Consider the following 27,045-nt stretch of genomic DNA (forward strand, 5'->3'; position numbering starts at 1 on the left):
CTCAGGCTGTCCTAAGGTTGCTTAGCACCAGCCTGCATCCTCTCTGCCTCCCTGGCCCACCTTCCTGGCATCTTGGGGCCCTGTACTTGTCTACTTGAGCTGATCCAGTCTTTCTCAACTTCAGTCATTTCCAAATCCTCTTCACAGCTTTGAGATATCTAAGTAGTGCCCATACTGTCAATTCCTTCATGGTTTTAATTTGATTTACTTAAAAAACTTAAACTTGGGGCGCCTGGGTGGCGCAGTCGGTTAAGCGTCCGACTTCAGCCAGGTCACGATCTCGCGGTCCGTGAGTTCGAGCCCCGCGTCGGGCTCTGGGCTGATGGCTCGGAGCCTGGAGCCTGTTTCCGATTCTGTGTCTCCCTCTCTCTCTGCCCCTCTCCCGTTCATGCTCTGTCTCTCTCTGTCCCAAAAATAAATAAACGTTGAAAAAAAAAAATTAAAAAAAAAACAAAAAAAACAAAACTTAAACTTATCTTAGAAAGGAAATTTAATTCATCACCGTAAATAGAAAACCACTATCACTGTTCTAAAGCCCAGTGTGATGGTATTAGGAGGTGGAGTCTTTGGGAAGTGGTTAGATTGTGAGGATAGAGCTGTCATGAATGAGATTAATGCTAAAGAGAGCTCTCTTGTCCACTATCACCTTGTCGGGATATATGGAGAAGTTTGCAACATGAATAAGGGCCCTTGCTTGACCATGGGGACACCCTGATCTCAGACTTCCAGCCTCCAATACTGTGAGAAATAAATTTCTGTTGTTTATAAGTTACCCAGTCTGTGATATGTTGTTATAGTAGCCTGGACAGACCAAGATAGTAACCTTAAAAACAAATACAATAAAAGCAAAAAATAAGTGTCCAACTGTATGCATTTAAAAGAATTTCTTAGACTAAGTGTTTTAGTATTGCCTTTTGGGAAATTTCCTGTGAAGACCCACAGGTTTCCTCCTAGAACACTGAAGTGGGGGCTAAGGTGGCATTCTCTCACCACCTGCAAGGACCTTGGGCTCCATGTTCACTCTGTGAATGACTTTGGGCAAGTTACTGTCTCCTGGGAGATTTCTATGTTTCAGAGCTATAGAAACAATGGCACCTCTTAGAATTTTTCTTAGGATCAAATGAGAAACATCTGTAGGGCCTACCGCATACCTAAGAACAGGAAGCATTTGTTGAGAAGGAAAGCTTTTATTTCACCTTTTAAGATTCTTCTGGCTGGTCTAAGAATGAAATTGACAAGAGACAGATTAATAAGAGAAAATCAAATTTAATTACATACATATGGGGAATCCATATAAACATGAGATTCTAAAGAGAGGCACAATGAGGTATTTATGTCATCCTGAACTAAAGGGAAGGGGGTGGGAGTCTGAGACTTAAATGGGAAGGACAGCAATTCATGGGAAGGTAAAAAAGACTAAATGTTTGGTAAACAAATGTTTGCTGGGCCATACAGAAGCAATGGAACAGAGAGGACTTTGATCAAATAGGCTTTGCTAGGTTCTCCCTGTCTACCATACCTAGTTTGTATTATTCTATAGTTATCTATGGTAATAACTTTCTTCCTGAAGCAGATCCTCTAAATTCTTTTAGGCAGTTAGAGAAAGATCACAGTTTCTTCTTGCATCTTTTGGGCCTTGCTTGTTTTCAGCTCAAAATAATCCCCATGCCAAAGTAGCACATCTTGGGGTGATTTGTTCTAACCCCTACACACTCAAATAATGTTCATTGCTTTACCTACTCCTGTTACTGAGTCAATGAAACTTGAATGGTAGACCCTCCTGCCTTTGTATTTGGCAGTGTGCTAAACTGGGTGATTTGATCCTTAAAACAGCCATCCTCTCTCCCCATTTTATTGACTTTTCTAGAGTGACACAGTTACCAGTGGTAGAGCTAGGATTTAAATTCATGTATGTACGATTCCAAAATCTATGTTATTAATAATTAAGATGTACTGATTTCTAAAAAAATTAACCTTTTTGAGATATACTTTACATACAATAAAATTTAGCCATTAAAACACCTATTTTGATGAATTTTGACCAGTTTGTATACTTGTGTAATTACCAACACAATTTAGATTTCATCTCTAGAAGTTCCCTTCTGTGCATTTCTGGTCAGTTCCCTTTTGCTGAACCTCTGAATTTCTGTCCTCTGAATGGTCTGTTCCTTTTCATTGCTGAGTAGTCTGTCCACAGAGTGGAATGAGTTTTTTCTTACCCCTTGCCTGTTAATGGACATTTACTTTTGCAGTATCTCAGTCCTGTCTGTTTCTCTTCATCTGTGCTAATCACTAAGGAACCAGCATCTCTTGCCTGGACTACCGTGATTGCCTCTTCAGCTGATGCCCCAGCCTCCTCCATAGCGTCTTCAGCTGATTCTCCACTCTGTAGGAGAGTGATCTTTTGAGAGGCAAATCTGATCAAGAATCATCAACTGCCTCTAAAATTCTTCAACCCAGGATAAAGATCAAAATCTGTATTTTGGCTGGCAAGGTCCCGCATGGCCCAGCCCCTTCCTACCTGCCCCACTGTTCTTGTGACTGCTTTGCCCAATGGCTCATTGCCCTCTGGGGATCTTTGACCTTCTTTAGATTCCTCTGTCGCCCATGCTGCTTGCTGCTCACAAAAGCCTCAAGGCTTCTGCAGTGCAGTTTCCTTCATCTGAAATTGTTTTTCTTTCTTCAACCCCTCCTGGCAGCTCTCTGATCCCCCCCCCCATTAGTGCCTACTACTCTCCTTTCAACTTCCACTCAAATCTTGTTTCTTCAGGGAAAGCTTTTTAACCCTTCTGGTTGGGTCAACTCATTAGTTTTCTCAAAGAATTGTAATTCTTTTCTCCCTCCAGGATACTTTCTCAGTTTGTAGTTTTCCCTTCTCTGGTGGCATTGCAGCAAATGATTAGTATCTGTTTCACAGTGCTCAGAGATCTGGGCAGTCAGGGTCTCCTGCTGACTCACTGTACTGCTCAGTGCTTGGCACATAACAGACACCAAGTAAATAGAAGTTAAAGGGGTGAATGAAAGAACTGACCCTTAGATCTGCCAGTATCCTCCATGAACACTTGTACCTGCCACAGCGGGGTAAACTGTTGCTGACCTCTGGAAAGGAGGCATTAAGAAAGTCATTACATTTGGGAAGGATTTATTTTGTGCTAGATCAGGTAATTATCTTACTATTGGTATTTGGGAGAAATGGAGATGTACCTACCGGTATGCTTTGAGCTTTGGAAACGAGATTGTCTTCTAAGAAAGGTAAATTGTGAAACAAGTGTAAAAGGAGTCCGATTATGGAGGTGGATTACCTGAAAGGATGGAATAGTTTCCAGGCTCCATGCCCTTGACTGCAACAAGCTTGAAGTTATTCTCAGAGATGAAGAAAGAATGAGTTCTGAGGGGATTAATAGCCTCAGAGATTCGAAGATAAACTAAATTAAATTGTCTGTGAGGGGTTATCTGCAGAGCAAAGGATTGGACCTATCAAGCCCCAGTATGAACTCTTCAGTTCTGATTACCCTGGAGATGACTCGATGTACCTTCTTACTGGTTCTACATTCACCAAGTAGCCTTCTAATTATAATCCAGTTTCCCATGCAGATTGGTTCACAGGCAGTGAATACAGCCATCAACTAATCTAGTCTCAGATCTGTTTGATGTGTTATATGTCCTTGTAATTAATCATTTGGCATTCTGGTTTTGTACATGGGTTTTGCTGATAAGCTTGGTTAGGGGGAATTTGTCCAAAAGAGATGGCTGTGTTCTCAGCGGCAAGTTCCTGAGGCTGCCTAGCCAGTAGACCAGGACCTGGAGACTGGAGAATTCACCCTGAAAGTGCCCTGCTGTTGGGGGGGGGGGTGTCAGTTTGGGTTGCCCATTTTACAGATCAGTACATTGATTCTTATTGGAAAGGTGCCTTAGTATAATAGTTGTTGCAGAATGTAGGTCTCCATTCAATCTGCGTAATTTATTGATGTGCTTTGGATATAATCAGTAATGTAAGAGGAAGGGTCAAATAATAATTGACAGCTAAACATTTTGTATTAGAAATCTACACTTGGAACTCTTTGTGTTCAGTTTAGGCAAAGCACCATTTTGAATAACAGAGAGTTGTTTTCACAGTGATCTCTGTTTATTATAGGATGAAAAATAGCTACCATGTATGAATATTTACAAAGGCCAAATATTATAGGTTCATTAGTTAGATGTTAATTACCATTTCTTTAGCAAATAGACTTTCTCTGTCTCAGTTTCCTAGATGTAAAATGGGAGTAACAATAGCAAACATTGGTTGAGTGTCTGCCTTGTGCCAAACAAACACTGTTTTATGTGCTTAACTTTAGTATTAGCTCATTAATTCTCATAAGCAGTCTAGGAGATAGATGCGACTGCGTGATGATTCTGCAGAAAAGGAATTTGTCCAGGATTATGTAGCTAGTAAATGGGAGAGTTTTAAACACTTTACTATCTCATAGAATTAAATGAGCTAATACACATAAAACTTTGACCAGTGTCTGGCTCAATTTAAGGTTCAATAACTGTTAGCTGTTATTATTATCAATTTCTTTTTATTGCCCAAGTTTCTGGGCTAGGAAAAATGGAACTGGGACTGAAACCTTCTGTATCAGAGTCCACGCCAGCCTTTTCCATTATTCTTTGCTGCTGTGCATGTTTCCCTAAGGAAAACCAAAGTCAAAAAACACTTCAGCTTGAATTACTCCATTTGAAACTGTCTGCATAACAAAAATCACATATTTTAAAACCTAACATATTTTTTTGATTCTGTCTTTCCCCTATTATTCTGACTCTTTCCTCTTTATTCCCTGTGCACTCCCAAAATTGTTTCACTACCTTTAACCATATGAAAAGCCAACTATCCATAGGGACTAAGTATTTCGAATCTTGTGACAAACTTGCCCAATTTTTTTTTTTTTTTAAGCATCACGCTCATTGCAGAGCCCAACATGGGACTCAAACTCACAACCCTGAGATCAAGACCTGAGTTGAGATCAAGAGTTGGATGTTCAACTGACTGAGCCACCCAGGTACCCCAGTCTTGCCCAAATCTTAAGAACATTTACACGTGGTACTTTTATTGCTAATATCTAAGAAAATGGACAGGTTAAGTCTGTTAGGAAAGGCAAGATTTATAAGACTATTTACAGTGCTAGGTATCATATTCTAGTTGGAAGTCAGAAGGTTTTAAGATCAGGGGAGATGCTTTTGTTATTGTTTCCTTGCTCCATAAGCCAGAGAGAAATAAGATTTTTTCAGCTTGTAGTTGACAGCTAAGATGTTTGTATCTACAATAACAAGCCAGCCACAGAATTAAATCTTTTCCAAAGGAATTATCATCCTGAGCTCTTTAAAGTACAAACTGTTTTTCATGGAAAATAAGATTAGGACTTAAAACCACGTTGGAAACCAGTTTCCAATTTTGTTGACCGAATATGTGAAGGTTTCCTATGAATGATACAAAATGGTTTTCAATATCATTGGAAGTATATTGGACTAAAAACCTGCTTTTCCAACAGTGATAATATTTTCTTTTTTCTTCATCAGTTAATCAGTTGGTCATCTGATTTGAAGCTCTTCAGCTTGTTTTAGTCTTGGTATCTCTGCAGTATTATTCTCTGTCATAGAAGTTTTAGGTTTTGCCAGGAAAAGTTTTAAGTGAATTACTTTGACATTAGTTTAATGAGGTATTTCTGTGGGATATTAATCTCACTATATACATGAGGGTTATGTGAGCTTTTTTTTTGGCATTTTGGATGGGTTCTTAGAGGTTTCTAACAGTTCAGAATTAAGTAATGTTGGCTTTGGTTTAGACTTGGGTATTTAGAAATCCACTGTTAAAAACCACTAATGAGAGTGAAAAATTCAATAAAAAAGTCATATCCTAAAGACCATGGCTTGAAAGAGCAGACAGTGGTTGTAGACAGTAGAGCTCATTTCTCTCTTCCCTCTGCTAATTGCTTTCAATTTTTTATTTGAAATGCAATCAATGTGTCTGCTTCCCTTCTAAAGATGCTAACAATAATTCAGTGTGTAGAATAATGGACAATTTTGTTTTAACACTTAAACAAAGTGAAGGAAACACCCCCTTTGCCCTTTGGCCAACAAATGCTCTGTGGCTTCTTTCATTTAGTCTCAGTAGATTATTCCAGTCCCTAGATTCCAAAGCAAACACAGATTTGAGAATGAGAGCCAGGCGGGACGAATCAGGCAATGATTTAAAATTTTCCATCCATGGGCTCTAGAGTGCTTTATAAAGGCTTCATTTATTTATTTTAAAATTTCACCGGAAGAACTGTTATCACAGATTCATGATAAAAGAATGGAAAGATCTATGAATTGTGATTCATAGATGTGTGTGTGTGTGTGTGTGTGTGTGTGTGTGTGTGTGTGTGTGTGTATGCTGTTTACTGGAGAGGAAAGAGTGTGGGCCTAGGATCTGGGTTGAGTCCTGGTGACATCACTCATTAGCTGTGTGAACTTGGGCAAGAAACTTGACTTATCTGGACCTTGATTCTCATCTGTTAAATATTCACATTGCACATTTTTAAAAAGTGAGATTTAAATCAACTAATGAATATAAAAAGCCACAATGGTGCCAGGCACTCATATAAATTATATATTGGAATGGTGTTTGATTGTCCTGTAATACCTTTGTAGAATGAAACACGGTGTTATGTTAAGATGAGGGTAACACCTCTCCTGGAATCATAGACTGTTTAAAGTCTTATATTTCTAAACAATGGCCCCAACAATGAATCCATGATGTGTGAAAGATCAATTATGCTTTGGTATTTCTGGCCAATGTAGAAGTATAAATTTTTCAAATGACATATATTTTACATACAGAAAAATGTACAGATCTTAAATAAATAATTCAGTGGGTTTTGACAAATGTAACCATTGCCAAATCAAGATATAGAACATTTTTCTCACCTAGAAAGTTCCTTTCTGTCCCTTTCCAGTCAATACCTGCTCTTTGCAGAGGTAATCATGCTTCTGATTTCTGTCACTACAGATTAGTTCTGCCTTTTCTAAACATTCTATAGAATATACTCTTGTTTCATTTAAGATCATGACTTTGAGATGTGTCCATGTTGTTGGACAGTTTATCAGTTTGCTCTTTTGTGTTGCTAAGTATTATCCCATTGTGTGAAGATATTATACTTTTTCCTTTCTCTTGCTGATGGACATTTGGGTCTGTCACTTCCAGTTTGGGTCTATTAAGAGTAGATCTGCTATAAACATTCTGGTACAAGTCGTTTTGTTATTTTCATTTCTCTTGGGTAAATACCAGTTTCCCACCAGCAACTTATGAGACTTGAGGTTGCTCCACATCTTCATCCACACTTGTTATTGTCAGTCTTTCTAATTTTAGTCATTCTAGATACAGGAATTTAGATCAAATGCTTTATAGCAGTTATACTTAACCTGAATGTCTTGACACTGTATTGGGTCTGGATTGGTTTTGAAGTATCGTGATAAATTTGTTAAAAAGCAGTAATAGTAATAGTTTAGGCAATCAAGCTTATGAATAGTTTTGTTTATATTTTGAAGAGGATTCAAGGTCATCTCCAAAATAGCATACCTCTGAATTATGGGTATCATGATACATATTTTTTCTGAAAGGGATAAAAGAGATACAGTTAATGTTACAGAAATTACATGTGATAGACTCTTAACTATGCTTTAATCTATGGCAAGTGAAAGTTATAGGTGCATTCTTAAAACCTGTTGCAATTATGAATTACTGAAAGATAGGATGAGAAACTCAGGGGCCAGCAAGTAAAACATTTTCACAACCTAGTAAGACAGTGGGTGGTGTAAGTTAAAGTAGGTTATTTATCTGTCCTTTCATCCATCGATCTATTCATTCAAAAAATATTTACTGAGCACCTAACTTATTCCAGTAATTGGGCTAGGCTCTGTGAATATAAGAATGGCAAAAATGCAAAGAAATTTTCCTGTCTAGTGGGGTTAACGGACACATACATAGATGGGTTATACAAGAGTTGGTCATCACCTAAAACAAAGAGATCAAGATTACAAGTTTAGCATTATGATTTTTACACACATCACAAGAGAACCTAGGGACAAACCAGTGACACTACTTATTAATTTGTTCAACAACATTTGTTAAGCTCCACTAGGTGTTAGGGACTTTGTTGGTCACTGAAGGACAAAATGAGAAAACAGTTCTGTCCAGTGGGTTTTAAATGTTAGCATACACAAGAAAAAAAATGCTTTTTTTTTTGTTTTGTTTTTGAGAGCGCACGTGCAAGCTGGGGAGAGGCAGAGGAAGAGGGAGAGAGGGAATCTTATGCAGGCTTCACGTCCAGGGCAAAGCCTGATGTGGGGCTGGATCTCACCACCATGAGATCATGACCTGAGTCGAAATCAAGAGTCAGATGCTTAACCAACTGAACCCCACCAGGCACCCCAAGAGTGCTTGTTAAAATTTAGCATAGATTTCCTGAGTTAGTGGATGAGGCATGTCAGGAATCTACTTAACAGGAACTCCAGAATATTTTGATGTCTTTGATATGTGAGCTACACTTTGAAAAATATCCTAGTCTATTAGTGAAGGAAGACATACATACTTATATGACCTCATGAATGAGCAATAATGAAAACATAGAGGAGGAAGGTAAATCCAGTCCCACCTGCAGGATAAGGAAATCTCCTGTCATTATTGTATATGTCTATAGGTGATTGAGCAACATTCGCAGTGTGTTCACATCATAATTGTCAACAGGTAATTCCTGCCCTGCTGAATTCAGACTCAAGATGGGAACATCAACTATTACCTGAATTTTTGGCCTTCCCTATAGATTTTGGACTGCCAGCCACCATAATTATGAGCCAATCCTTAAAATAAATCTCTCTCTCTATTTTTAAAAAATCAATCTAGTAACACTGACTCTGCTTCTCTCTGGCAATAGTTGACTAGGGCATTTGTGTTCCAGTTTCCTTACGTGGTACAGGTACTCATATCTCTGATCTGTTTGACCTCTATAGGTATTTGGGTTACTGACCCTTAAAATACAGACATAAGATGAAGCCTTTTTGGTATTTAATGGGCCAGGTCAGAATAGCATGGGAAAGAATATGGTGCCTATCTTCTTCTTCTTCTTTTTTTTTTTTTTAACGTTTATTTTATTTTTGAGAGAGAGAGAGAGAGAGAGAGCCAGAAAGAGAGGGAGACAAAGGATACGAAGCAGATTCTGCACTGAGAGTAAGAGCCTGATGTGGGGCTCAAACTCACGAACTGTGAGATCATGATCTGAGCTGAAGTCAGACACTTAACTGAACTGAGCCACCCAAGTGCCCCTGGTGCCTATCTTCTATTCCCTACCCTCACTCTGCCTCTAACTATTTAAAACTGAAAATGATATCAAGCCATACAAAAGTGTAGGTCAGTTCAATAAAACTCAGACTTTTTTTCCCCTCAGACTTTTTGAGAAATACTGATTTCTTTCCAAAGTAATGTTTTCAGTGCTACTGCTTTGCTGGTGTTGAACTATGGACTTGCTTAGTCTCAGGACACTAGGTTGCCTCCAACCTGCACCACTTCCCTTTACCCAGGTTTTTCTGTACTCTCTCTGCATCCCCAGTCTAGAATGTAACCCCAACCCTAGCCTGTGTGACTGTAAGCTTGGATAGTCCCTGTCTCTTTCGAGCCCTTCTCTTCTTAGGCCCTAGAACCTGTTCTCCTTGTCTCTGCAGCTCTAGAGGCCAAGCTATGGCTGCCAAATAAGTACAGGTCCCTTGGGCAGAGGGGGCCAGGGATAATGCTCACAACCTGACCTCGAGAGGTTTGCATGTGGAAGTTGGCAGTGACTCTGGTTAAGAGACTGTCCCAGGAAGGCTTTGAATTTGTGTCATGCCTAAGGCTAGAACCTTTGTATGTATTATCTTACCAAATCTTCATTATTAATCCCATTCTCCAGATGAGGAAGTTGATGCTGATGATTTCTTGGTAAGTGGCAGAGTCTGGCTTTGAACCCAGGTCTGTGTGACTAGTTTTGGTGTTTTGTTTGGGGGATGGAACTTGAGCAGTCACTCTTGCCCTGTGGAGCCTGAGCAGATCACAGGGAAAACTGCAAGTTTAGTAATTAGGCTATCCTTTCTCAACTTAGCATGATGATTTTAGGAACATGAGTCCTTTGGACTCTGATAAGGAAGAAGACATTTAAAGGCAACAGGTAAGACTTCTGGGCTCTTCTTAGTTCTCAGTCCTCTGAATTACACTGTGAGAAATATTATCAGATTAAATCTTCTTTCTCTTTTGTTTTCAATCTGATTCTTGTGGCTAGAAGCAACAACACACAATTCTCTTATTCTTGTTCCAACATGAAATGACATCCATAAAACTGTAGGCTACAGGAAAGCAGACCCCAAGACCAAATCTTATAGTTGTTAGCATGTAAGTCTGTTTGGACCCCTTTACTTTACCTGGAAAAATCCTGATGGATTTGATTTTCCAGTTGTGATAGTTACAGGGCCCTAAACGAAGACTTCCTGAGCAGGGGAGGTAAAACAAAAGGGGTATAGAAGTGGATTCGGGGTGGGGAGTGGGGGCCTCTCCTAGGCTTACATTGCAGAACCTCCTGTATATGGAGTTGTGTTTTTACCTGTGTGTGTTCTCTCTGGACCATAAACTTCTCAAAGTCAAGGACCACCATCTCTGGAATCTCTGTGTCCCCTTAGCCTAGCATAGTGCCTTGTACACTATAAGTGGCCATGGATGTCTGAGGGACATGTGAATGCATGGATGGATGGAAGAAGAAAATGGATGGATGGCAGAAGAAAAGGTCTATAGGTCACAAATTATTGTGGGAGCATCTAGGGATGCAGTACTGGTGAGTAGGCTCTGAAGTCAGACTACTAGGGTTTCTATTCTGGCCCCACCTTTCCATACCAGATAACCTTGCACAAAGCACCCCACCTCTCTAGGCTCCCTTTTCTCATCTGTAAAATGCTAGTAAAATGGATTATGATGGTCTTTATCTTGTGAGATTGTTATGGGGTTTAATGAGTAATAGTATCCTAGGTTGGGCAGAGCATTACATCCTTATGATAGTCAATCTGGATTTTAAATAAAATGTGAAAGGTATATAGAGATAGAGATCTTGGAAGGTTTTGATGGATGATATGGAAAAGTCTAGAAAAGTTCAAGACATGTGAGGATATTGGGTTTGGGAGAGAGGCTGAAATTAGCAAATAAATGGAATTCCAATGAGATTGTCAGAGGGAAAATGAGAGAATTGAGTGGTTAGGCAGCTTGTGTCCTGAGCATATGAAATTCCCCACTGTGACCAGTGGACTTTTCCTTCAGGTAGCTTAAGAGTTTTTGACTGGTATTATTTACCCCAGTTTTTGGTTCTTACGGAAAATAGATCTCCTCTTTAGTCTTCCAGGAAGTTGGTAATAGGTAAATTTTATGCTATTTTGAAATTTTAATCTATTCTGAATTTTGAGTCATTTTTGTTTCTTTTCCATGAAATTTCCTGTACTGCCATGAAACTTCCTAACTCTGCCTTCCACATATTACATTTTATATTCTATTACATGTTATTTATTAATATCATATACTCTCTTTAAATTTAATTTATTATTATTTTTTGATCATCTAATACATTTGCCTAATTCAAGAATCAGCATGATGTGAAAGCCATGGCTTGCAAAATCTTGCTGTCTCTCCAGCTATTGACCTTGCCCCCTGTTCCCACTTAGGTAGCCACAGGCATTATTTTCTCCAGCCAGTGTTTCTTTTAATTTTTTTTTTTTAATGTTTATTTTATTTTTGAGACAGGGAGAGACAGCATGAACGGGGGAGGGTCAGAGAGAGGGAGACACAGAATCTGAAACAGGCTCCAGGCTCTGAGCTGTCAGCACAGAGCCCGACGCGGGGCTCGAACTCACAGACCATGAGATCATGACCTGAGCCGAAGTCGGATGCCTAACCGACTGAGCCACCCAGGTGCCCCTCTCCAGCCAGTGTTTCTTAATGCAAATTAGGCAAATACAAATATAGTTTTTATTTTTCTCATTCTTATTCAAGCACCACAGTTTATTTTTCCAATTTTCTAGAGAAGAGCCCTTGAATTACTTCAGATCTCTTGCTGTTACAAAAATGCTTGTCTGTACTCCAGCTTTGTGTTTGCAGGTCTATCTGAGAGATATCCCACAGGAACCCACTGGAAGTACGCTTGCTAGACAGAGGGTAGATATTGCCTAAGGACCTTCTTATGGGTTATGTCATTTCTATGAGCAGGTATGAGCCTGCTTGTGTCCCCACAACTTCCCACCCAGTATCTTGTGACACTGTTGCTGGTCTAAGAGGTGAAATATGTTTCCTCAGTATAGCTTTAACTTGTATGCCTCTTATTATGACTGTATTTAAGCATCTTTTCATGTGCTTGAGAACCACTCGTATTTCTTTTATTTTGTAAATCGTGTGTTTATGTCCTTTGCCTGTTTTCCTATTACTTAAGACTTTTTGTTGTTTGAGTTCTAGAATACCTTGGGCATTCATTGATCAAATATTTACTTACCACTGTTGTGCACTGACTCGATAGAGTTGAATAGGGCATTGCCTTCCAGAAGTTCACATTCTAATGGAGCAGCCATTATAATTACCTATCTATCTATCTATCTATCTCTACATCTATCTTTATTTATATTTATACCTATAGGTAGATATCTATGTGTCTATATCTATCTCTCTATCTATATTTCTGTGTGTGTGTACACACACACACACACACACACACACACACAAAGAAAGAAATACAGTATAATGTCTAAGCATTATACTGTAGGGATGTGGAAGTTGTTTTGGGCCCAGTGAGGTGGGCTAATGCCCCCATCCAAGTTGGGATGGGCTGGAGTTCTAAGTATATTCTTTCTAGGCTGACAGTGGGGCAAAGAGCAATCCAGGTTGAAGAAATCATGCGGCTCGTAGTTTCTTGTTCCTTTGTGCTGCTCTCTGGTCTTCATGCCCACACCCTCTTCAGCGCCAGTCACTTAGTGAGTGCTAACTACATGTTCCCTGAGTGCAGTAACTGAAGAGGAGTCTGACGTAAGAGCCCTACTGAGGTGTGAGAAGGCTGGGGCAGTGGCGTGGGGCAAGGTCATTGTCACGGGGCAGACAGTGTGGCAGCATTCTGTTCTTTCTCAATCCTTTCCCTTACTGGCAGGGAATGCCAGAACGCCAGACCCTTCTCCCTTTCAAGGAGCTGACCCATCAAATTTGCTGTGGTTCTCTCTCCACTTTTCACCCCTTCACTTCCGTTAAACCCCTCATTTCCATACCTTCATCACCCACTTCTGTCTGTCTCCCTTTTGTGGCTGGCATCCTCACCCTGTTCCCCAGGCCACTATGCCAGATATAGTCTTTATATAATTTGTCTGAAAGTTGTCTTGCCTTTTTCTCCCCTCCCCGCAATTCCTGTCGCCCTCCCCCTCTTTCTCTGTAAAGTCACAAAGACTGATGCTATATTCATTTCCTAAGGCTGCCTTCGCAAAGCGTCCCAGACCTAGTGGCTTCAAACAGCAGAGATTTATTCTCACAGTTCTGGGGACCAGATGTCCAAAATCAAGATGTTGGCCAGACCACATTCTCTCAGAGGCTCTAGGTGAGGGTCCTTCCTTGCTTCTGGTGGTTTCCAGCAATCCTTGAAGTTCCTGGGTTTGTGGTAGCATCTCTTCAATTTCTGCCTCTGTCTTCACATGGCCCCTTCCCTGTATGAGTATCTGCATCCAAATCTCCCTTCCTTACAAGGACTCCAGCCACTGGATTAGGGCCTACCCCTAATCCAGTATGTCCTCATTTTCACTTGTTTACATCTGAAAAACCCTATTTACAAATAGTACTTTCCAGGTACTAGGGGTTAGGACTTTAACATAACATTTTTTGGAGGCACAATTCAATAGATAACAGATGCCCTAAAACTGAATATTGCTTGGCATTTATCAGTCTGCTCACAATCCCTGTGGAAAGCAGCTTTACAACATCTGGATAAGAACACCTACTTTGGTGTCGATCTGAGTTTGAGTCCTGCCTCTGCCTCTTAGGATGTGACCTTGGACAACTGACTTGATCTCTCTGCACTTCGGTGTCCACATCTGTAAATGAGGAAAGTAGTCCTACCTACCCCATGGTTGCCACATATTAGGTACTTGGTACAGACCCAACACATAGGACATACTCCAGAAACAATAGGCCCTGGAGACTGTTCTCATTCCTCCTCCATTCGCACATGGTCATGTGGACTTAGAGCAGAGCTTGACACAAGACTTGCCAGTTCCAACTGAATGCTCCACGCACAGAGGCCTACCCATTGTTGGCACAGTAAGCCCTCTGGAGTATGAGATGTCAAGTCAACTCAAGATTTATCCATGAGACAAGTTGAGCTTTCCTTTCTCTGTGTCCCTCATTGTCCTTGTCTGGTCTGTGTGCCAAGCTTCAAGTGGCAAAGAGTAAATGTTAAAAAAACAAGCTTTTGGAAATGGGGTGGGGGCTGTGAGCTTAGGTCACCCCAGTGAGATGTTCTTTGCGCAAAGCTCCCCTTTCCCCTCCCTTTTTGTTTGTCCTGTAAGCAAGCAAATTCCCTAGCGGGTAGGGTAGAACTACCCTGCCTTGGCTTTCTGCTGATTTCATGCTCTTTGATGCTGGTGTGGCTCTGAAGGAGCTGCTGGTAAGGACAAACCACCATTTGTTTTGGGGGGGAAAATGAAAAGAAAGAAAAAAAAAGTCAAGTCTTTTGTATCTGTGTCCCTCTAAATTGCCAAAGGTCTTATTGTGGAGAGAGGAAACAAGTAGGGTTTTATCTTTCTGTTCCTGCCAGGCAGCCACATGAGCATCAAAGCTGTCAGGGCCCTGGGGTGTGGGGTGTGGGGGTAATGTGAGTCTATACAAACCCAGGCTGGGCTCCACCAAGGAATGACAGATGCTCCCAGGGAGCTGGGCTCATTTGATGGTGGCTCTCTGGGCAGGAGGAAGGAGGAGCTCCCAGTTGTAGCATGGAGAGGGGAGGCTCTAATGAGTGTGAAGTCAATTGATGAAACCACTCTGTGTATGGGGAACAAGGTGCTTTCCTCACACTGAAAATGCTGGCTGCCTATTGAAGAGGTAGGGTAATAATGCATGGCACAATAATAGTAATAATCATAAACACCATCAATTTTTTCTGTGCAAATATAATGTGCCAGGACCTGTGATAAGTACTTTAAATGTGTAGTTTCACTTAGTCCTATCACAACCATATAACATAGTAATTGCTATCTATCCCCATTCTGTATTCCAGGAAACTGAGACATAAAGGGGTTAAATGACTTGCTTGAGGCCACACAGAGGCAGAATTTAAACCCAGGTCCATCTGACACCAAAGTTTGCTCTTAACCACTAGGCTCTATAGCTAAGACATTTTAAAGGATAAAAACAAACATGAGTAAGAAGTAGGAGAAATTAACCTTCATTTACTGACTAATAAACACAGAGGAGGTAAGTGGTATGGGAGAGAAAGTAGGTCTAGAGTTTGAATTGGTACAGATTTTGTCTTATGTGTGACTCTGGGTAGGTTACCTTAGATATTATCAAGAGCCCAGGAATTGACCTTCTTTCTACTCTTCCATGTTTGGAGTGGCAAATTTTTTTTTTTTTTTTTAAACTTTTTTTCTTTTTTTTTTTTTTATTTAAATTTTTTTTTTCAATGTTTATTTATTTTTGGGACAGAGAGAGACAGAGTATGAACGGGGGAGGGGCAGAGAGAGAGGGAGACACAGAATCGGAAACAGGCTCCAGGCTCTGAGCCATCAGCCCAGAGCCTACACGGGGCTCGAACTCACGGACCGCGAGATCGTGACCTGGCTGAAGTTGGACGCTCAACCGACTGTGCCACCCAGGCGTTCTGGAGTGGCAAATTTTGTCTTTAGTCACAATAGCTGCTCTCATGAACACAAGATGGCTGCCATTGTTCCAGACATCACATGTAGACTAAAACAAAACAAAACAAAACAAAAAAAGGTGTGCTTTTTCCCCAGTTTGGGAGTTGCATTATCCCCATATCTGCCCTCATTTTCATATGGCATCCATTTTATGTGCCTGTCTGTGTCTTTGTCCAAATTTCCCCTTTTTATAAGGGGACACGGTTATATTGGTTTAAGGCCCATTTTAATAACCTCATCTTAACTCAGTCATTTGCAAAGACCCTATTTTCTTTCTTTCTTTTTGTTTTTCAGTAGGCTTTACACCCAATGCAGGACTTGAACTCATGACCTTGAGATCAAGACCTGAGCTGAGATCAAGAGTCAGACACTTAACATGATTGAGCTACCCAGGTGCCCTATAAAGACCTTATTTTCAAATAAGGTCACATTCACACATCCTGGGGGTTAAGACTTTAACATTTTTTTGAAGGGGGGACATTATTCACCCTGTAACAACTGTTTCAAAGGAAAAACCAAAACACGGATTGATACAAGTAAAGGAATGTTGAGATGAATTGCAAATGGAGATGAAACTGTTCTGTCCAGTTTTAAGGACAGTTGGGGTGATGGTGGGCTGGTCAGTTAAATCACTACCAGACAGGATAAAAATTATACATCTATCCGTTACCTACAGCTTACAAAGCTTTACGAAATAATTCAAATACAATGAACAGAGCTAGAATCTCATAACCTGAAAGATTAGTCTGTAGAAGGGCGTGCATAGTTTTGCACTGAAACATTTAACGTTTTCCTATACTATTGTTAGTCCGTGTATTTTATTCTGTGGATGAAATGGTCTGAAAATCTGCTGTGCATTAAGTGGTCCTGACATCTCATGTGCATGATTTACTTTCTTGGCAAACTTACACCCATCTCCCTTTTCTAGGTCTGTTTCCTGTAACACTGAGTGGGAGATTTGACCACGTTTCCTTAGTGGGCCTTTGGGATGCTTGAGGCCAGCACTACCCTCTCTGGAGATGTATAGAGCATGTTACAGATGCTCTCTGTTCTTTGCTTCTTAGTCACCTCGTGGAGGCAGGAAAGCAGGGCCCTCGGTAGATGTGTCGCTGCAACTACATAAGCTGCAAGATAGGACACATGGGCCAATTTCTGCATCGTATTTACAATCTGCGGTCCTCACACCTCAGCCTCCAAAATGTATAAGGGCATAACTTGTTGCTGTTACTATCTCTGTCGGCTGGGCCTATTGAAATTCTTCCCCCAGCCACATGAGAGAAAAGAACACACAGAGACAGAAACACGTATTCAAAATGTCTGCACATTAAAAAATGAAACCCAAGCAAGAATTTCATAATAAAGTGTTTTTAAGGAATCACAGATACAGGGGCTCAAAAAGGAAATCTCTTTCTCCTTAATAAGAATAATGTTAGGAAAAATAAATTCAGGAATTCTCTCTCTGGTGATTCATATTCTCAGACGTTTTTTGGCATTCTCACTACATAGTCCCCCCCCCCCACTTTTTTTTTTTTTTTTACTGTATTGCTATTTTTTTTTTTTTTTTTTTTCAGAAAGAGAAAATATTACTGGAGAAAACCATGCCAAGCCTGAGAATGTTGAGTACCCGAGGCCAAGCTCAACAAGGCCAGGGAACTTTCCGGTGAGAAATGATCCTATCTGTAACAAGGCCAGTCTCATGGGCTGTAGCTCACAACTGGCGGGAAGGCAGTGGAGTGTCCTTTGGTCTGTATGTCCCGCTTTTTGATTTATTCCCACTTATTTAACCTCTTACCAGTTTCCTAAGCTTCACTCTGCCCGAAAGTTTCACGAGCAGATGTCCTGCCCAAGTCAAAAGTCTCAATCTCGAATTGTTTCAGCACCCTCAGCCTCTTCAGGCAGAACCCGCACTGCAATGCCAAGGGGGCCCTCACCATGTTTCTTTCTTCTGTCTTGGTGAACTTGTCTCATATGTCTGGAGAGAAAACACAAAGGGGATAGGGCCACTTTCCACTCTGTCTGTAAATCCCAGGCTGGCTTCTCTCAGGCTGCTGCTTCTGCAGCTGCTGCTGCTGCTGCTGCTTCTGCTTCTTCTTCTTCTTCTTCTTCTTCTTCTTCTTCTTCTTCTTCTTTTTAATATTTATTTATTTTGAGAGAGAGAGAGAGAGAACAAGCAGGGGAGGGGCAAAGAGAGAGTTCGGGAACCAAGGATCTGAAGCAGGCTCTGAGCTGACAGCAGAAAGCCCATCGTGGGGCTCAAACTCACAAACTCAGATCATGACCTGAGCCGAAGTCTGATACTTAACTGACTGAGCTACCCAGGTGCCCTCTTTTTTTTTTTTTTAAATATTGATTTATTTCTCTTGAAAGAGAGAGAACGCAAGCATGAGTGGGGGAGGGAGAGAGAGAGAGAGAGAGAGAGAGAGAGAGAGAGAGAATCCCAAGCAGGCTCTGTGCTATCAGTGCAGAGTCCAACTTGGGGCTTGATCTCACAAACTGTGAGATCACTGTGATCATGGACACACAGTTGGTTAAGGGCTTAACCAACTGAGCCACCCAGGTGCCCCAGGCTTCTTAATTTCTTTTGAGACTTGGCAAGTATGCTACTTTGCCTAGTTAACTCATCCCTTGGAACCCATGGCACTTGTATCTTTAGGAGCTATACACTCTTTCTAGACTTTCCCAGTTCCCCTAACCTACCCCTTCTTCTCACATATCTTCAATTTACTAAGTGCTGACTCTATGACAGGCAATTCGCTAAGCACTTTGGTGCATTATTGTTATCCCACCTTCAAAGCAGCTCTGTGGGTTAGGTAAAATAATGACTCCAGGCTTACAGTTGAGAAAACAATGTAAGGACAGTTAGAAAACCTGTGCATGATCACTGCTAAGTTAAAGAGTCAGGATTTGAACCCAGGCTTCACTGGCTGAAAAGCCAGTATAATTGACTTCCCTGATCATGTGCCATAGGGCTGAAACTTCTTTTATGAGATTCTAGGAAAAGAACAGCCAAATCTGTATATTTTGTCACTTATGCAACTTCAACGACACTTGAGTTGCTAGAAGTGATTTAGGGTGGAGGACTAGGGTTAGGAAAATTATGATGGGTTATTGACATTCTTATAATGTGATGCTTCCCTCTTTCTATTGGATTGTTTCCTTTCTGGGACTTCTCTCAAAGGCTGAGACTATCCTGGTGCCTTGTTAAACTCTCTGGAGGCAAAAGATTACATGATTTTCAGGGGGCCAGACTTTTAATGAATTCTAGCAGGGATGGCCTTGAGTTAAATTCAGAAAAATCTGAAGTTTTATATCTGGGATGCCATCTCCAATTTTCGTTATTCTTTTCCTCTTTAAAATAAACCCATTAACAAAAGTACTTTGAGCAAACGTTAATCAGGCTCTTGGACCTTCCTCTGGGCCCATCTTTGTGTGTCCTTATAAAATCTAGTTTTGGTGAGAACCTTGATAAGTCAGTTTAACTAGAGCCACTCACTCTTGATATCTGATCACCTTCGCTATCTGATCAGGTTCTTCATCCCCCAGGTGATGTCTGATCATCCTGGCCTGTTGTCAGCAAGAATCCCATTAGGTGGGTTTAGCCAGAACCCCTCTTATACCTTAGTAAGTTTTCATCCACTACCCCCCACTCTCTCCTTGGCTTTAAATTCCCACTTGTCCATGCTCTACTTGGAATCAAGCCCGGTCTCTCTTCCCCACTGTAGAATCCCATTGTGGTATTCCCTGTATCTATCATGATGGTCCTGAATAAAGTCTGCCTTCCCTTCTTTAACAAGCCTCATTGAGTATTTTTTTCTTTAACAGTTATGGTGCTGTGACTCAGATAGGATCAGATTCGTCATCTGGGCCCCTGGGTGATCTTAAGGCCACTTAGGACCTTAAAAATGCAAAGTTGAAGTCTTTATCTTCCCTTCTGCCTGATAGGTTGGGGATCTTATGGAGAGTCTGACTCTGGAACCGGTGCTACAGACAGACGTTGTTAAAGCTGGTAAGGACAGATTTTGACTTGTAAGATTCTGAGTATACTCTACAAGCTGATTTAGAGTCCCAGACAAACAGATGCTGGGGTATAGTCCTACATTTCTCTATTTGTAAGAAGATGAGTTGGAGTCCCAGGCTTCCTTGAAAGGTACCTGCTGAGCTGGAAGTCTCTTCTTTCTGGATCTCTTTCCTGAGAGGGGATTATTTCCTACCTCTCTGGGCTGGAAGTCTTTCTTCTTGGCTCTCTGTGAGGCCTCTCTGTTGTCCTCATTGGATTCTGCTTCTCCCATGGGAACGTCTCAGTTGACTGAAACCCCCTTCTTGTACCTCTATTAATTATGAGCTCTGCCAACTCATCTGCTTCTTTTCTTGTTAGCATGATTTTGCTGAGGACAATGTAGAGCTCCACTGGCCTCTTTGGAAAACCTGAGATCTCCCCAGACTGGTTCCTCTAAGGCCTCTCCTTCTCCATTGTGTCTCTCCTCCTTCCTCCTCTTACCATCTTCTGGAGAGAAAACACTGAATCCTTGAATCCTTTTATATGTTCCCCCTCACACCCCTTCTTCCTTTATTCCTCTGTCCAACCTTGCCAGACTTCTCCCTTCTCACCTTATCCTCTCAACTCCCTACAGCCACTTGAATTTTAGGCCACCTATCCTCCCTCGGGGGCTCTCAGGAGACTCTGGGACCTCTAAAAGCAACCACCTGAGACTGAAAAGAGAAAAAAAAAAGCTGAAACCAGAGATAGCTGTTTTGTCCACTCATATGTACACTGGAGATATCCAGACAGCTGCTAGATGTCTCTGTAGTCACCAGCCTAAAGTTTAGTTTACATTCAGAGCAAAAGAAAATGTTAAGTCTTCTCCACAAATATTGACATACAGGTAACCTTAACTTGTCCATTTGCTGGAAATACAATACAGATAAAAACATAAAGTGGAGATAAACCAGTGAGTTTGTATTACTATGTTTCATTAACTTTAAGATTAAAATTTTAGAATGAAAGCTAAAAAAAAAATCTCTATTTGAATATATGTTTATGTACATGTGTATGTATGTCTGTATGTTATTTACAAGTGATATTTTTCCATCTTCAGCTGGTATTACTAAATTAATTTATAAAATCCCCCAGATGAGTTCTACTCAAATTGGTTTAGAGGCAAGTGGGTAGTTACATAAATTAATTGTCTTAAAACTCTCAGATATAGAGAAACTAACCAATGTGTGTGTGTGTGTGTGTGTGTGTGTGTGTGTGTGTGTGTGTGTTTTAGGTTCACATGATCAGGGATATTCTTTGGTAAATAAAGCTACTTAAAAAATGGTTGGTAAAATTAAATAGGTGTGCCCTCAGAATTCTGAAGATTAATTATAATGTGGATATACAATTTTTCCTACCTAGATTTACCAAACAAGCTTATATTATCTCTACTATATGTTTAAAATTATAAAACTATAAATTTACCCTAAGAATAAAATGTACAATAAAAATAAATTGCTTGATGAATGTCAACATGGCAGTAAAAAAAAAAAAAAAAAAAAAGGAAAAAAGGGGGGAAGAACCAAATGTTTAACTTTTAGATTCTTTGCTTCTGTGATTTGTTTGAAAGTTGCCTGATTTTCCAACAGGAAAAATAACTTACAATGATGGCTAGCTTTGTTTAATGTCTCATGAAATTTTCATGAGCAACTCAAGCATAATTATAAGAACAGGTGAATTAAAACGATGTAAGTGGGATACAAGTTTATTAATGAACTCTTCAATAATAATTATGCTTTATAATATGTCTACTTAAAAATAGATGCAAAAATCTAAGATGTTATATATGAACCTAATGGTAACCATAAATCAAAAACCACTAGTAGATATGCAAATAATAAAGAGAAAGGAATCCAAGTATATCACTAAAAAAACCCAGCAAACCATGAAAGAGAGCAAGAGAAGAAAGGATCAGAGAAAAACTACAAAAACAGCCACAAAACAAGTAACAAATGATGATAAATTCATGTCTATCAATACTTAATTTGAATGTAAATAGACTAAACACTCAATCAAAAGACATAGGCAGACAGAGTAGATTAAAAAAAAAAAAACAAGATCCATTTATAGGTCACCTATAAGATACTCATTTTAGAAATAAAGGCACCTGCAAATTGAAACTGAGGGGATGGAGAGCATTTATCATGCAAATGGATGTCAAAAGAAAGCCAGAGTATCAATATTTATATTGAACAAGATAGACTCTAAAACAAAGACTGTAGAAAGAGACAAAGAAGGACACTGTATAATAATAAAGGGGAGAATCCAAGAAGATATAACAATTATAAATATTTATGCACCCAACATGAAAACACCCAAGTACATAAAACAGTTAATAACAAACATAAAGAAATTAATTGATAGTAATAAAATAATCGTAGGAAACTTTAACACCCCACTTACGTTGATGGACAAATCACCCTAACAGAAAATTAATAAGAGGGGTGCCTGGGTGCCTCAGTCAGTTAAACGTCCAATTTCTGCTCAGGTCATGATCTCACGGTTCCTGAGTTCAAACCCTGCGTTGGGCCCTGTGCTGACAGTTCAGAGCTTGTTTCAGATTCTGAGTCTCCCTCTCTCTCTGCCCCTCCCCCACTTGTGCTCTGTCTCTCTCTCTCTCTCTCAAAAATAAATATTTTAAAAAATTAAAGAAAATCAACAAGAAAACAGTGTCTTTGAATGACACACTGAACCAGATAGATCTAACAAATATATTCAGAGCATTGTAACCTAAAACAGCAAACTGCATATTCTTTTCAAGTGCACATGAAACATTGACCAGAATAGATCACATATTAGGCCATAAAACAAGCCTCAACAAATTCAAAAAGATCAAAGTCGTGGCATGCATCTTCACAATGCTGTGAAACTAGAAATCAACCACAAGGAAAAATCTGGAAAGACTACAAATACATGGAGATTAAATGACATGCTACTAAAAAATGAATGGGTCACCAAGAAATCAAAGAAGAAATAAAAAAGTACATGGAAATAAATGAAAATGAAAATGCAGTGGTCCAGAACCTTTAGGATGCAACAAAAGCTGTTCTATGAGGGAAGTTTATAGCAATACAGACATACCTTAAGAAGCCAGAAAAATCTCAAATAAACCTTACACCTAAAGGATCTAGAAAAAGAATAACAAACAAAACCCCAAACCAACAGAAAGAAGGAAATAATTACAGCAGAAATAAAGATTAGAGCAGAAATAAATGATATAGAAACTAAAAAATCAGTAGAACAGATCAATGAAACCAGGAGCTGGTTCTTGAAAAGATCAACAAAGTTGATAAACCTCTAGCCAGACTCATCAGAGAGAGAGAGAGAGAGAGAGAGAGAGAGAGAGAGAGAGGATTCAAACAAAATCACAAATGAAAGAGGAAAAATAGCAACCAACACCACAGAAATACAAACAATTGTAAGAGAATATTATGAAAAACTATATGCCAACAAATTAGACAACCTAGACAAGATAGATACATTCCTAGTAACATATAACCTACCAAAACTGAAGCAAGAAGTAGAAAATCTGAGCAGACCAATTACTAGGAGAGATTGAATCAGTAATAAAAAAATTCCCAACACACAAAAGTCCAGGACCAGACAGCTTCATGGGTGAATTCTACCAAATATTTAAAGAAGAGTTAATACCTACTCTTCTCAAACTATTCCAAAAAATAGAAGAAAGAAATTTCCAAATTCATTCTATGAGGCCAATATCACCCTGATACCAAAACCAGATAAAGATATCACACACACACACACACAAAAAGAGAACTACAGGACAATATCTCTGATGAACATAAATGCAGAAATCATCAACAAAATACTAGCAAACTGAATCCAACAATACATTAACAAAATCATTTACCACACTCAAGTGGGATTTATTCCTGGGTTGCAAGGGTGGCTCATTATTTGCAAATCAATCGAGGTGATACATCACATTAATAGAATAAAGGATAAAAACTGTATTATCATTTCAGTAGGTGCTGAAAAATTATTTGACAAAGTACAGCATCCATGTATGATAAAAACCCTCAACAAAGTAGGTTCAGAGGGAACATACCTCAACATAATAAAGGCCCTGCATGAAAAACCCACATTTAACATCATCTTCAACGGTGAGAAACTGAAAGCTTTTCCCCTAAGATCAGGAACAAGACAAAGATGTCCTCTCTTACTACTTTTACTCAACATAGTACTGGAAGTCCTAGCCACAGCAATTAGACAACTAAAAGAAATAAAAGGCATCCAAATTGGTAAGAAAGAAGTAGTAGTTTAGCTATTTGCAGATGACATGATACTATATATAGAAAACCTGAAAGACTCCCAACAAACTACTAGAATGGATAAATGAGTAAAGTTGCAGGATACAAAATCAATGTGCAGAAGTCTGTTGCATTTCTATACACTAAACATGAAGCATCAGAAAGAGAAATTAAGAAAACAATCCCATTTATCATTGCACCAAAAATAATAAGACATCCTAACCAAAGAGGTGGAAGACCTGTACACTCAAAACTCTAAAATACTGATGAGAGAAGTTGAACATGGCACAAAGAAATGGAAAGACCTTCCATGCTCATGGATTGGGAGAACAAATATTGGTAGAATGTCTATACTACCCAAAACAATCTACAGATCTAATTCAATCCCTACCAAAATACCAACAGCATTTTTCACAGATTTAGAACAAACAATCCTAAAATTGTATGGACCCACAAAAGACCCCAAATAGCCAAAGCAATCTTGAAAAAGAATAAAACTGGAGGTATCACAATCTGAGACTTCAAGTTATATTGCAAAGCTATAGTAATCAAAACAGTATGGTACTGACACAAACACAGACACACAGATCAATGGAATAGAAAACTCAGAAATAAACCCACAATTATGTGGTCAGTTAATCTTTGACAAAGCAGAAAACAATATCCAATGGGAAAAAGACAGTCTCTTCCGCAAATGGTTTTGGGAAAACTGGTCAGCCACATGCAAAAAATGAAACTGGACTGTTTTTTACACCATACACAAAAATAAACTCAAAATGGATTAAAGGCCTAAATGTGAGATCTGAAACCACAGAAATCCTAGAAGAGAGCACAGGTAGTAATGTCTCTGACATCAGCCATAGCAACATTTTTCTATATATGTCTTCTGAGGCAAGGGAAACAAAAGCAAAAATAAACTTTTGGGACTATATCAAAATAAAAAGTTTCTGCACAGCAAAAGAAACAATCAACAGAACTAAAAGGCAACCTACTGAATGGAGAAGATATATGCAAATGACATATCTAATAAAAGGTTAGTATCTAAAATGTATAAAGAAATTATACTACTCAACAACCCCAAAACAAATAATCCAATTAAAAAATGGGCAGAAGACATAAACAGACATTTCTCCAAAAAAGACATCCAGATGGCTAGCACATGAAAAGATGTTCAACATTACTCATCATCAGGGAAATGCAAATCAAACCCACAATGAGATATCACCTCACACCTGTCAGAATGGCTAAAATAAGAAGGAAGTGTTGGTGAGGATGGAGAAAAAGGAACCCTCTTGCACTGTTGGTGGGAATGCAAACTGGTGTAGCCACTGTGGAAAACAGAATGGAGGTTCCTCAAAAATTTAGAAATAGAACTATCTTATGATCCAGTAATTGCACTACTGGGTATTCCCCCCCCTCCCCCAATCACAAAAACACGAATTTAAAGGGATACATGCATCCCTATGTTTATAGCAACATTATTTACAATAACCACATTATGAAAGCAGCCCAAGTGTCCATTGATAGATGAATGGATAAAGAAGATGAGATGTGCATATACAATGGTATATTATTCCACAATAAAAAAGAATGAAATCTTGATATTTGCAATGACATAGATGGAGCTAGAGAGTATAATGCTAAGTGAAATAAGTCTGTCAGAGAAAAACAAATATCATATGATTTCACTCATATGTGGAATATAAGAAACAAAACAAACGAGTAAAGAAAAAAAAGTGAGAGAGACAAACCAAGAAACAGACTCTTTACTATAGAGAAAAAACTGGTGGTTATGGCAGGGAGAGGGGGAGGTTAAATAGGTGATGGGGATTAGGGAGTACACTTGTGATGAGCACCAGGTATGCGAGTGTTGAATCACTATATTGTACACCTGAAACTAATATAACCCTAATTTAATTCCTATACTGGAATTAAAAAAACATAGTTGTGGGGTGCCTGGGTGGCTCAGTTGTTTAAGCGGCCAACTTTGGCTCATCATGATCTCAGTCTCAGTGTCAGTTCGAGCCTTGTGTTGGGCTCTGTGGTGACAGTTTAGAGCCCGGAGGCTGCTTCTGATTCTCTGCCCCTTCCCTGCTCATACTCTGTCTCTCTCCTTTCCTCCCCCCGCCCCACCAAAAAAAAAAAAAAATAGTTGCAAAAATCTTTTTGATAACTTGAAACCTTAACACTATACTAAGTTTAGTTAAATTATAGACATTCATTGAATATCTAGATCACTTCCAAGTAAGATACAATATTAAAACAGTTAATTGCCAAACCTAAGTTTATCTACTTTTGGCATCTTGTTTTTATACAGAACACAAAAGCTAGAAATATTTGAGTCTGTCAATAAACCTGAAAAATTGTACTGGGAGAAAGATACGCCTCTAGAGAATTATGAAATAATTTATTCATAAATTTGCTACAGAATGATAGTATGTGGCAGACAGTTCACAACAGCCTGATTCCTGGCTTTCACTGAAAACTAGGGTTACTGATGGTTAAAAATTCTAATCCATACTGTGTAAATGAATCTACTAGAAATAATAAAAGTTAAGAAAAAAGAAACTCTGTGCAAAGAAAGATGTATTTTTGATAAGTGAAAATATGAACTGTGTGTTTTTGTTAAAGGAAAAAGAAATTTTGTTCTAAAGTAGAATGACTAATTGTTCCAGACTTAAAATAGGAAAGAGTAGGACAAAAACTGAATGAATATTAAAATAAATTTTTAAAGAAGGTTTATGGAAAAGGAATCTTGGAAAAAGAATTTTTTTCTTG

General features: G+C 39.3%; 1 long non-coding RNA gene across 1 annotated transcript in view; it reads left to right on the forward strand.

Moving 5' to 3' along the window:
• Positions 1 to 27,045, forward strand: part of LOC147578980 (uncharacterized) — a 347,058-nt gene that overhangs the window by 88,456 nt on the left and 231,557 nt on the right. The window contains exons 3-4 of the long non-coding RNA XR_015253435.1: positions 17,532 to 17,620; positions 19,903 to 19,966. This is a non-coding gene — a long non-coding RNA (uncharacterized LOC147578980). The remainder of the gene's footprint in view (positions 1 to 17,531; positions 17,621 to 19,902; positions 19,967 to 27,045) is intronic.

Source organism: Puma concolor, chromosome B4 (assembly GCF_028749965.1).
Source record: "Puma concolor isolate L17-30 chromosome B4, mPumCon1.1.hap2, whole genome shotgun sequence".
Classification (NCBI taxonomy): Eukaryota; Metazoa; Chordata; class Mammalia; order Carnivora; family Felidae; genus Puma; species Puma concolor.